Source organism: Gekko japonicus, unplaced genomic scaffold, assembly GCF_001447785.1.
Source record: "Gekko japonicus isolate JY-2015 unplaced genomic scaffold, Gekko_japonicus_V1.1 scaffold1726, whole genome shotgun sequence".
NCBI lineage: Eukaryota > Metazoa > Chordata > Lepidosauria > Squamata > Gekkonidae > Gekko > Gekko japonicus.
The window spans coordinates 42,109-51,338 of record NW_015168706.1 but is presented as its reverse complement, the minus strand read 5'-3'; positions in this window follow the sequence as shown (position 1 = coordinate 51,338).

Sequence of the window (9,230 nt, the reverse complement as noted above, 5' to 3'; positions counted from 1 at the left end):
AGAACTCCTTTGCATGTTAGGCCACACACCCCTAATGTAGCCAATTCCAATGAGTTCCTGCTGTTGGGTGTGGCCTGTTATGCTAATGAGTTCCTGGTGGGCGTGGCCAGCTCAGGAGCCAGCCGGAACTCCGTTCCTGTGCGTTCCTGCCCAAAAATAGCCCTGGTTAACTTCTGTGTGTGTGAGGGAGAGAATGGTGCCCTGCACGTAATATATGTCCTTGTGGGAGAGGGGAAGGATCCCTTCCAAATCAAAAAAGAATCCTGCAATAACCATGATGTAATGCCAATTGTGGAGCTGCGGTGGCTCAAGTGGTTAAGAAATTTGACACTTTAATGATGGTCTGGGGCGATGGCACACGTGCCCACAGAGAGGGCTCTGAGTGCCGCCTCTGGCACCCGTGCCATAGGTTCGCCACCACTGCCCTACAGGGTTGCCGTCAGTTGGCTGTGACTTGACGGCACCACGGGTTAACTTCTGTATGTGTGAGGGAGAGGGAGAGAATGGTGCCCTGCACGGAATATATGTCCTTCTGGGAGAGGGGAAGGATCCCTTCCAAATGAAAAAACAATCTTGCAATAACCATGATGTAATGCCAATCGTGGAGCTGCGGTGGCGCAAGTGGTTAAGACGCTGAACTGCAGGCTGTGGAAGGTCAGTAGTTCAGCAGTTCGAGACCCGGGTGCCGCATGACGGAGTGAGATCCCGTCTCTAGTTCCAGCTCCTGCCTGTCGTGGTTAAGCGCGCGGGCTCTAATCTGGGAGAACCGGGTTTGATTCCCCACTCCTCCACTTTCTGAATGGACCAGAGAAGGGGTGCCTGAGTGAGTGCTCTAACCTGGGAAGCCACAGCCAAAGGTGGACATGGAAAGGCAAAGGGAGGGGGCTGCTTTAGGCTGGAAGGGTCTGGGTGTTACAATCCGAGACTTCTTTCACACTGCTTGTAATTTCCCTAGAGAAATAAGTAAGCCTTCCAGTTCCACAGAAATAAGTAAGCCTTCCAGTTCCACAGAAATAAGTAAGCCTTCCAGTTCCACAGAAATAAGTAAGCCTTCCAGTTCCACAGAACTCCACAGAGCCCGTTTGGTGTAGTGGTTAAGCGCGCGGACTCTAATCTGGGAGAACCGGGTTTGATTCCCCACGCCTCCACTTGCTGAATGGACCGGAGAAGGGGTGCCTGAGTGAGTGCTCTAACTTGGGAAGCCACAGCCAAAGGTGGACATGGAAAGGCAAAGGGAGGAGCCTGCTTTAGGCTGGAAGGCTCTGGGTGTACAATCCAAGACTTCTTTCACACGGCTTGTAAATTCCCTATACGGTGCATGCAAAATGAAACACGGTGGGGCTGTTGGAAGCATGGCACGGCCTTTGCCTAGGGTTGCCAGGTCCCTCCTGGCTACCAGAAGGGGATGATGGTGGGGTAGAGTTGCCAAATTCGGGTTGGGGAACTCCTGTTGATTTGGGCACGGAGCCTGAGGGGGGGACGTCAGTGGGCCACAGTGCCATAGAGTCCACCACCCAAAGTAATCCCTTTTCTCCAGGGCAACTGATCTCTGTAGTCTGGAGATGAGAGGTAATTCCGGAGGACCCCCCCCCCAGGTCCCATCTGGAGGTTGGCAACTCTACCTTTGCCTCTCATGGGGACCCCGGACAACACTCTTTGGAAACACCCATAGTGGTTCCCAGTGATTCCGGCTTGTTTTGCTGTATCCCGCCTTTCTGAACTGACCTTTGTCTCTGCTCTGTAATCTTGCAGGAAAAGAGGCTCGTTCGCAAGAGGAAAAGGCTCCTTCGCAAGACGCCTTCTGCCGTTGCCGCCAATTCAGGTCTCCTTGTTCCCGGGAGAAGGTAAGCAGGTGGCACCACCTTTAGCGATTCCTACTGTCGCTTCCTGCATTTCGCTGGCGTGTCTGCGGAGAAAGGATTATTCAGAGCTTTCTGTCCATTATTTCAGCCCCCTCCCCAGCCCTGCTGGTTCCCAGGCTTTAAAGGTAAAGGTAAATGTTCCTTTGCCCGAAAGCCAGTCGAATCCGACTCTAGGGTTGCGGTGCTCATCTCCGTTTCCAAGCTGAAGAGAGCCAGCGCTGTCCAAAGACATTTCCGTGGTCATGTGGCCGGCATGACTAAACACCGAGGCGCACGGAACGCTGTTACCTTCCCACCGAAGCGGTCCCTATTAATCTACTTGCAATTTCTTGCTTTCGAACGGCTAGGTTGGCAGGAGCTGGAACTAGAGATGGGAGCTCACTCCGTCATGCGGCACCCGGGTCTTGAACTGCTGAACTACTGACCTTCCACAGCCTGCAGTTCAGCGTCTTAACCACTTGAGCCACCGCAGAACGGTTCCCATGAGAAATGCATTCTAAGCCACTAGATGGCAGAGCAGGATGACTGTTCCAAGACTGAAAGGTCACTCGCTCTAAAAGCTGCCCCAAAAGTGTGTGTGGGCGAGTGGCCCTCTGTCAGTCCCTTTCTGGATACTGACATGAAACAGCACTTTAAAACATTGAACGACTAAGCAGAATAATGTTGCAGCTGGAATGCTGAAACCCAAAGAGTTCTTGTCTTTCAGGCACTGCTAACCATCAACAGTTTTGTTTAGGAGGAGCTTGGGCCCCTGTGGACTTCCCCATACCTACCGAAGTTTGCAGGAATCGATCTCTCACACCTAGTGGTGCACGAAGAGCTAAATTCTTCTCTCTTTTTTTAAAGGGCACCACTCCACTTCCGACCAGGATGAGACCAGGAAGAATTCTCTGGCACTCTCCAAGATTCCCCTTTTGTAAGTGTCTCAGTAATCGGGGCAATAGCTACGATGGGCCAAGAAGCAGAACTCTCCCATTGCAATAGCATAGCTCTTTAAAAGGCCTGTTTTCTGGAAACCTATTCATGATATTCTGGAAACACGCTCAGTGTGGCCCCTTCACAAAAGAGCTCTCTGAGCCCCACCAACCTCACAGGGTGTCTGTTGTGGGGAGGGGAAGGGAAGGGGATTATAAGCCACTCTGAGATGCCTTCAGATAGTGAAGAGTGGAGTATAACTCCAATCATTTCTCCTCTTGTAAATTATATTGGGCATTGTTATGCTAAAGAAGGAGTGTGGCTATGCGGCAGGAAACATGGGTTCTCAATGAGTTAAAGACATGAAGGACAGCAAATGGGTGCAAGTCCCCACTCTAATAGAATCCCTGAAAGATATTTTAGCTGTTGTAATTCATGTTTGCTTTGTACCTTTCCTTACCTATAGGTTTTTTTTGTTTGTTTTCAGGGACACCCTCGCCCACCCACCAAGCCAAGACTACACATTGTCCAGTATCACCCCCAAAGGGGTTGTTCCAAAGGCAGGGACTGCCTTAGGGGGAAAGCGATTGCCATGTATGAAGGAGAAGTCCGACAATGTGGAAGCGGTGATGGAGGACAAAGTCTGCTGGCCTGCTAGTTCGTGGGCCGCCGTCTGCCGTTGCTGCCGATTCAAGTCGCCCCCTTCCCGGGAGAAGGTAAGGAGATGGCAACACCTTTAGCGATTGCTAGTGCCGCTTCCTGCATTTTGGTTGGAGTGTCTGGGGAGAGACATCTTTTCCGAGCTTTCTGTCCATCATTTCAGCCACTCCCATTGCTGCTGGTTCCCAGTCTTTAAAAGTATCAGTGCTTTAAAACAGAACTGTTCCCATGAGGATTGTATTCTGCACCACTGGATGGCAGAGCAGGATGACTGTTCCAAGACTGAAAGGTCAGTCGCTCTAAAAGCTGCCCCAGTGGCTTAAGACCTCTGGTCAAGGAAGCGAATAAAATGAAAGGAAAAAACTGCCCCCAAAGTGTGTGTGGATGAGTGGGCCTCTGTCAGTCCCATTCTGGACACTGGCATGAAACCACACTTTAAAACGTTGAATGACCAAGCAGAATAATGTTGCAGCTGGAATGCTGAAACCCAAAGAGATCTTGTCTTTCAGGCACTGCTAACCATCAACAGTTTTGTTTAGGAGGAGCTTGGGCCCCTGTGGACTTCCCCATACCTACCGAAGTTTGCAAGAATCGATCTCTCACACCTAGTGGTGCACGAAGAGCTAAATTCTTCTCTCTTTTTTTAAAGGGCACCACTCCACTTCCGACCAGGATGAGACCAGGAAGAATTCTCTGGCACTCTCCAAGATTCCCCTTTTGTAAGTGTCTCAGTAATCGGGGCAATAGCTACGATGGGCCAAGAAGCAGAACTCTCCCATTGCAGTAGCATAGCTCTTTAAAAGGCCTGTTTTCTGGAAGCCAATTCATGATATTCTGGGAACACGCTCAGTGTGGCCCCTTCTAGCTGCCCTGGCTTGTGCAGTATGCGCAGGTAACTGAGCCTCTGCTATGGCTAAGCTCCTACCCCTGATGAATGCACTCCCCCAGGGTGATAAACTGGGAGCCCGTTTGGTGTGGTCGTTAGAAGTCCGGAATCTAATCTGGGAGAACTCAGTTTGAATCCTGTTGGGATTCTTTTTAAGTAAGTCAGCAGAGTAGTAAGAGACTTGAGTCCATGGTGTGTATTAAAATATAAAAGTTTACTATAAACCTAACATGGGGAAAAGGTACACAGGATATGAAAATAACAAAGAGCTAATATGGCTACATCCTTATAGCTAAATGGTAAAACGGGAATGGCCGGCGTCTTCTTCCCCAGTCAGAACAAAGAGTGGAAGGAGAAGCCAATATGCTAAATACTTGACACATTGGTTTCCAGACTAGCAAGTTAGCTCCAAAGTTCCCAGGCGTTCTATTGTCTAAACAGATTAGTTACAAACAAACATGTGACTTAACAAACATCATTAACCCTGTAAATACTGAAGTGTTTTGACTTGTAACACCCAACAAATCCCCACTCCTCTACATGCAGCTGCTGGCGTGACCTTGGGTCAGTCACAGTTCTCTCAGAGCTGTTCTCGCAAGGGCCATTCACAAAAGAGCTCTCTCAGCCCCACCAACCTCACAGGGTGTCTGTTGTGGGGAGGGGAAGGGAAGGGAAGTGGATTGTAAGCCGCTCTGAGATGCCTTCGGACAGTGAAGAGTGGAGTATAAGTCCAATCATTTCTCCTCTTGTAAATTATATTGGCCATTGTTATGCTAACTAAGGGGTGTGGCCATGCAGCAAGAAACATGGGTTCTCAGTGAGTAAAAGACATCAAGAACAGCAAATGGATACAAGACCTCACTCTAACAGAATCCCTGGAAGAAAATAAGCTGTTGTAATTCTTGTTTGCTTTGGACCTTTCCTTACCTATAGCTTTTTTGTTTGTTTGTTTTCAGGGACACTCCCGCCCCCCAGCCAAGAATACACATTGGTCAGCATCACCCCCAAAGCGGTTGTTCCAAAGGCAGGGACTGCCTTAGGGGGAAAGCGGTTGCCCTGTCTGAAGGAGAAGTCTGACAATGTGGAAGCAGTGATGGAGGACAGTGTGCCGGCCTGCTCGTTCGCAAGGCGCCGTCTGCCGTTGCCGCCGATTCAAGTAGCCCCCTTCCCAGGAGAAGGTAAGCAGATGGCAACACCTTTAGCGATTGCTAGTGCCGCTTCCTGCATTTTGGTTGGAGTGTCTGGGGAGAGGGATCTTTTCCGAGCTTTCTGTCCATCGTTTCCCCTTCCCATCGCTGCTGGTTCCCAGTCTTTAAAAATATCAGTGCTTTAAAACAGAACTGTTCCCATGAGGATTGTATTCTGCGCCACTAGATGGCAGAGCAGGATGGCTATTCCAAGACTGAAAGGTCACTCACTCTGAAAGCTGTCCCATTGGCTTTTGAACGGGATTGTAAGCCGCTCTGAGACTCGTTCGGGTTGTAAAGAGTGGAGTATAAATCCAATCATTTCTCTTTTTTTTTCTTCTAAATTATATTGGGCGTTGTTATGCTAAGGAAGGGGTGTGGCCATGCAGCAAGAAACATGGTATGAAGAACCCTTGTCAGGTAAAGGGAACCTCAGGAGCCCAAACCTTTCCCGACAGGTATGAAAGAATGGCACCAATAGCGGGGTTTAAAAATGAAATAAGAGGAAAGATTTATTCTTAATGAAAGGCAGGGGAATGGGGAAAAGGTTTTATGAGGACAAACAGTTGGCAACCAACAAGTGCCCGCTACAAACACTATAAACAATGTTTAGGCTTTCCCAAACTCAGGAAGAACTAATAAAAATTATAAACCCTATCAGAAGGTTCCTTACAATAAGCAGGCAGTTGTGATACTAGTGGATTTATACCACCAATAAACCAGGGTTCCCCTGCTTGGGCTCTGAATCCCAACTTGTCCCTGTGTGAGTGGATGTCTTTCTCTTTTTTAACCTGGGTCTGACCTTTTACTCTGGCAACTCCCTTCAGCAGACTTTGCTCTGCCCCTCTCTCTGGGACATCCTGCCACTGTCTCCCAGACTGAGCGTTTTCTCTCTGAAGGCAGCCACTCAAAAGGCCCCCTCCTCCATTAGATTCACTCTCTCTCAAAAAGACCCCCAACCACCCTTCCAACTGTCAGCTCTCATTTCCCCCCCCCCAGACCCCTCCATCCACAGAATGCGCAACACACCCCGTCCAGAAAAGCATGCCCTGAAGAGAGGACTTACCTTTCAAGTTTAAAGAGCAAACTGGCCTCCCTGAGGTCCTGGACTCCTCTAAAACCTTAAACTAAGAACCGGTTTTGTTTTGTTTTTAAAACAAACGCCGGGGCAAAGCTTCGCCCAAGCGCATATCGCCGACCTAACAAAAAAAAATGGTGGGCAAAAATTGGAAGCCTCGGGCTTCCGAACAGAAGTGGCTCTACAATGGTGGAGAGCGATCAGACGGGGGTAAAGCGGTTACAACCGTTGCACTCAGGATACCACCACTTGGGGACCTAGTTGCAGAATACAATGGTTTAAAGCTCCTTGCAACGGTTAGGAACGGAAGGCAGATGTTCTACGTGTGAACGCCGGTAAGTACACCGATTCCAACCGGCACCTATACCGTCGTAAATGCCCCGTCTGAACGCACCCCATGGGTTCTTAATGTGTAAAAGACATGAAGGACAGCAAAGGGGTGCAAGTCCCCACTCTAATAGAATCCCTGAAAGAAAATAAGATGTTGTCATTCATGTTTGCTTTGGACCTTTCCTGACCTATCGCTTTTTTGTTTGTTTGTTTTCAGGGACACCCCCCTTCCTCCCCGAGCCAAGACTACACATTGGCCAGCCTCACCCCCGAAGGGGTTGTTCCAAAGGTAGGAACTGTCTTAGGGGGAAAGCGATCGCCCCCGTCTGAAGGAGAAGTCGGACCATGTGGAAGCAGTGATGGAGGACAAAGTGTGGCCACGGTCTTAGATGTCAGAAATCTGTTTGCCAGACTGGCACGAATCCTCTTCTGAGGGTTAAGCCAAGAGATCTGAAGCCAAAAGAGGAGGGGGCAGTGTTATCCGGAAACTAGAATGTTTCCAAGAGTAAGGTGGCCTCTCCGGCACCAGCCCTCGTTTTGCACACCTGCACACCGGCCGGACAGGGGCTGCTTCAACGTGACTGAATGCAGCCGTTGGAAAGCGACAATATGGAGGGAGAGAGCACCACACCTTTGGCGTCTTTCCTCCTCCAGAGGCCAGGCTCGCTGTGAAAAGGAAAGAGAGGCACCCGTGAAAAGGGGTCCCGTGCTTTTTGCACTCCACACACGGTGGCAGTGGCTCTGGGTTTTTCTCCCCCTGGTTTCTTCCTTTAATCATGGGCAGGAGGGAGGGTATGTCTCCATGGTGGGGAACTCAGGTGTGCGCTACAGTCGTTCTGCTATTGTGAATCTGGCTCGTCTCCTTCCAGTTTGGTGTCGTGGTTAAGTGCGCGGACTCTAATCTGGGAGGACCGGGTTTGATTCCCCAGTCCTCCACTTGCACCTGGCTGGATGGCCTTGGGCAAGCCGTCGTTCTCAGAGCTGTTCTTGAAAAAGAGCCGTTTCTGTCAGAGCTCTCTCAGCCCCACCTCCCTCACAGGCAATGTTCCCTCTAAGCTGTGGAGTCCTGTGAGCGAAAATTCTACTTTGTGAGCTGCTGGCATTAAAGTTGTGAGCGATCAGTTTGGCTACTGCATGAATTAGCTTGCTCTGGAGCCGTCCTTCCTGAGCTAAGACAAAAACGTGTGAGCCAGAGGCTAAAAAACTGTGAGCTAGCTCACAATAACTCAGCTTAGAGGGAACACTGCTCACAGGGTGTCTGTTGTGGGGAGGGGAAGGGAAAGGAGTTTGTAAGCCGCTCTGAGAACCTTTGGGTAGTGAAGGGCGGGGTATAAATCCAATCTCTTCTTCCTTCCTCAGAGGGTTCTGCCTCCTTTGCTGCCAGGCAAACTACCGTATTTTTGGACCATAAGACGCAATAAGATGCACCTAGTTTTTAGAGTAGGAAAACAGGGAAAAAAATATTCTGAACCCTGGGGCTCAGTATTCGGTCCATAAGACACACACACTTTCCCCCTCACTTTTTTTGGAAGAAAAAGTGCGTCTTATGGTCCACAAAATACGGTATTTAGGATGTGGCAGCTACAGGTCCTTTGGAGGAAGCAGTCAGTGTGGAGGGGTGTAGCAGCACCCTTCCCGTCTCCAGGACAAATCTCTCCCTCCCTCTTACTCTGTGGCCGAGTGCTGGAAAAGCAGTTGTGCAACTTACCAAGAGACTCATTAGAATCAGAAAAAATGAGCTCTTTATGCCGCACTCTTCCTCTTCACGTCTTGGCCCAAGAAAGGAAGACCATTTCCAAGCTGCAACATCCGAGCAGCTGATACGCTGCCCTGTCAGTGGGAGTTTGGAAAACAGAAATTTTGGCCCACCCTTCTCTGGAGCCCCTTCCCCCTTGACTGAGGGTAGGGATGCCAGCCTCCAGGCATGACCTGGGGATCCCCCCTGGAATCACAACTCATCTTGAGAATACAGAGATCAGTTCCATTGTAGAAAGTAGTTGCTTGGGAGGGTGGACTTTGTGACATTGTACCCCACTGACGTCCTGTCCTTGGGCTCCACCCCAAATCTCCTAAGGAGGAGGATCTGGCAACCCTAACTGAGGACGACGTTCTCGATTGGACTTAGCTGGGGAACATTCATTAAGTCTGGTTTTAGTGTCGTGGTTGAGTGCGCGGACTCTAATCTGGGAGAACCGGGTTTGATTCCCCACTCCTCCACTTGCACCTGGCTGGATGACCTTGGGCAAGCCGTAGTTCTGTCATTCCTGCCCTTATTTGGGTGGAGCAGGGAACAAAAAAAGAGAGAAAGTCAG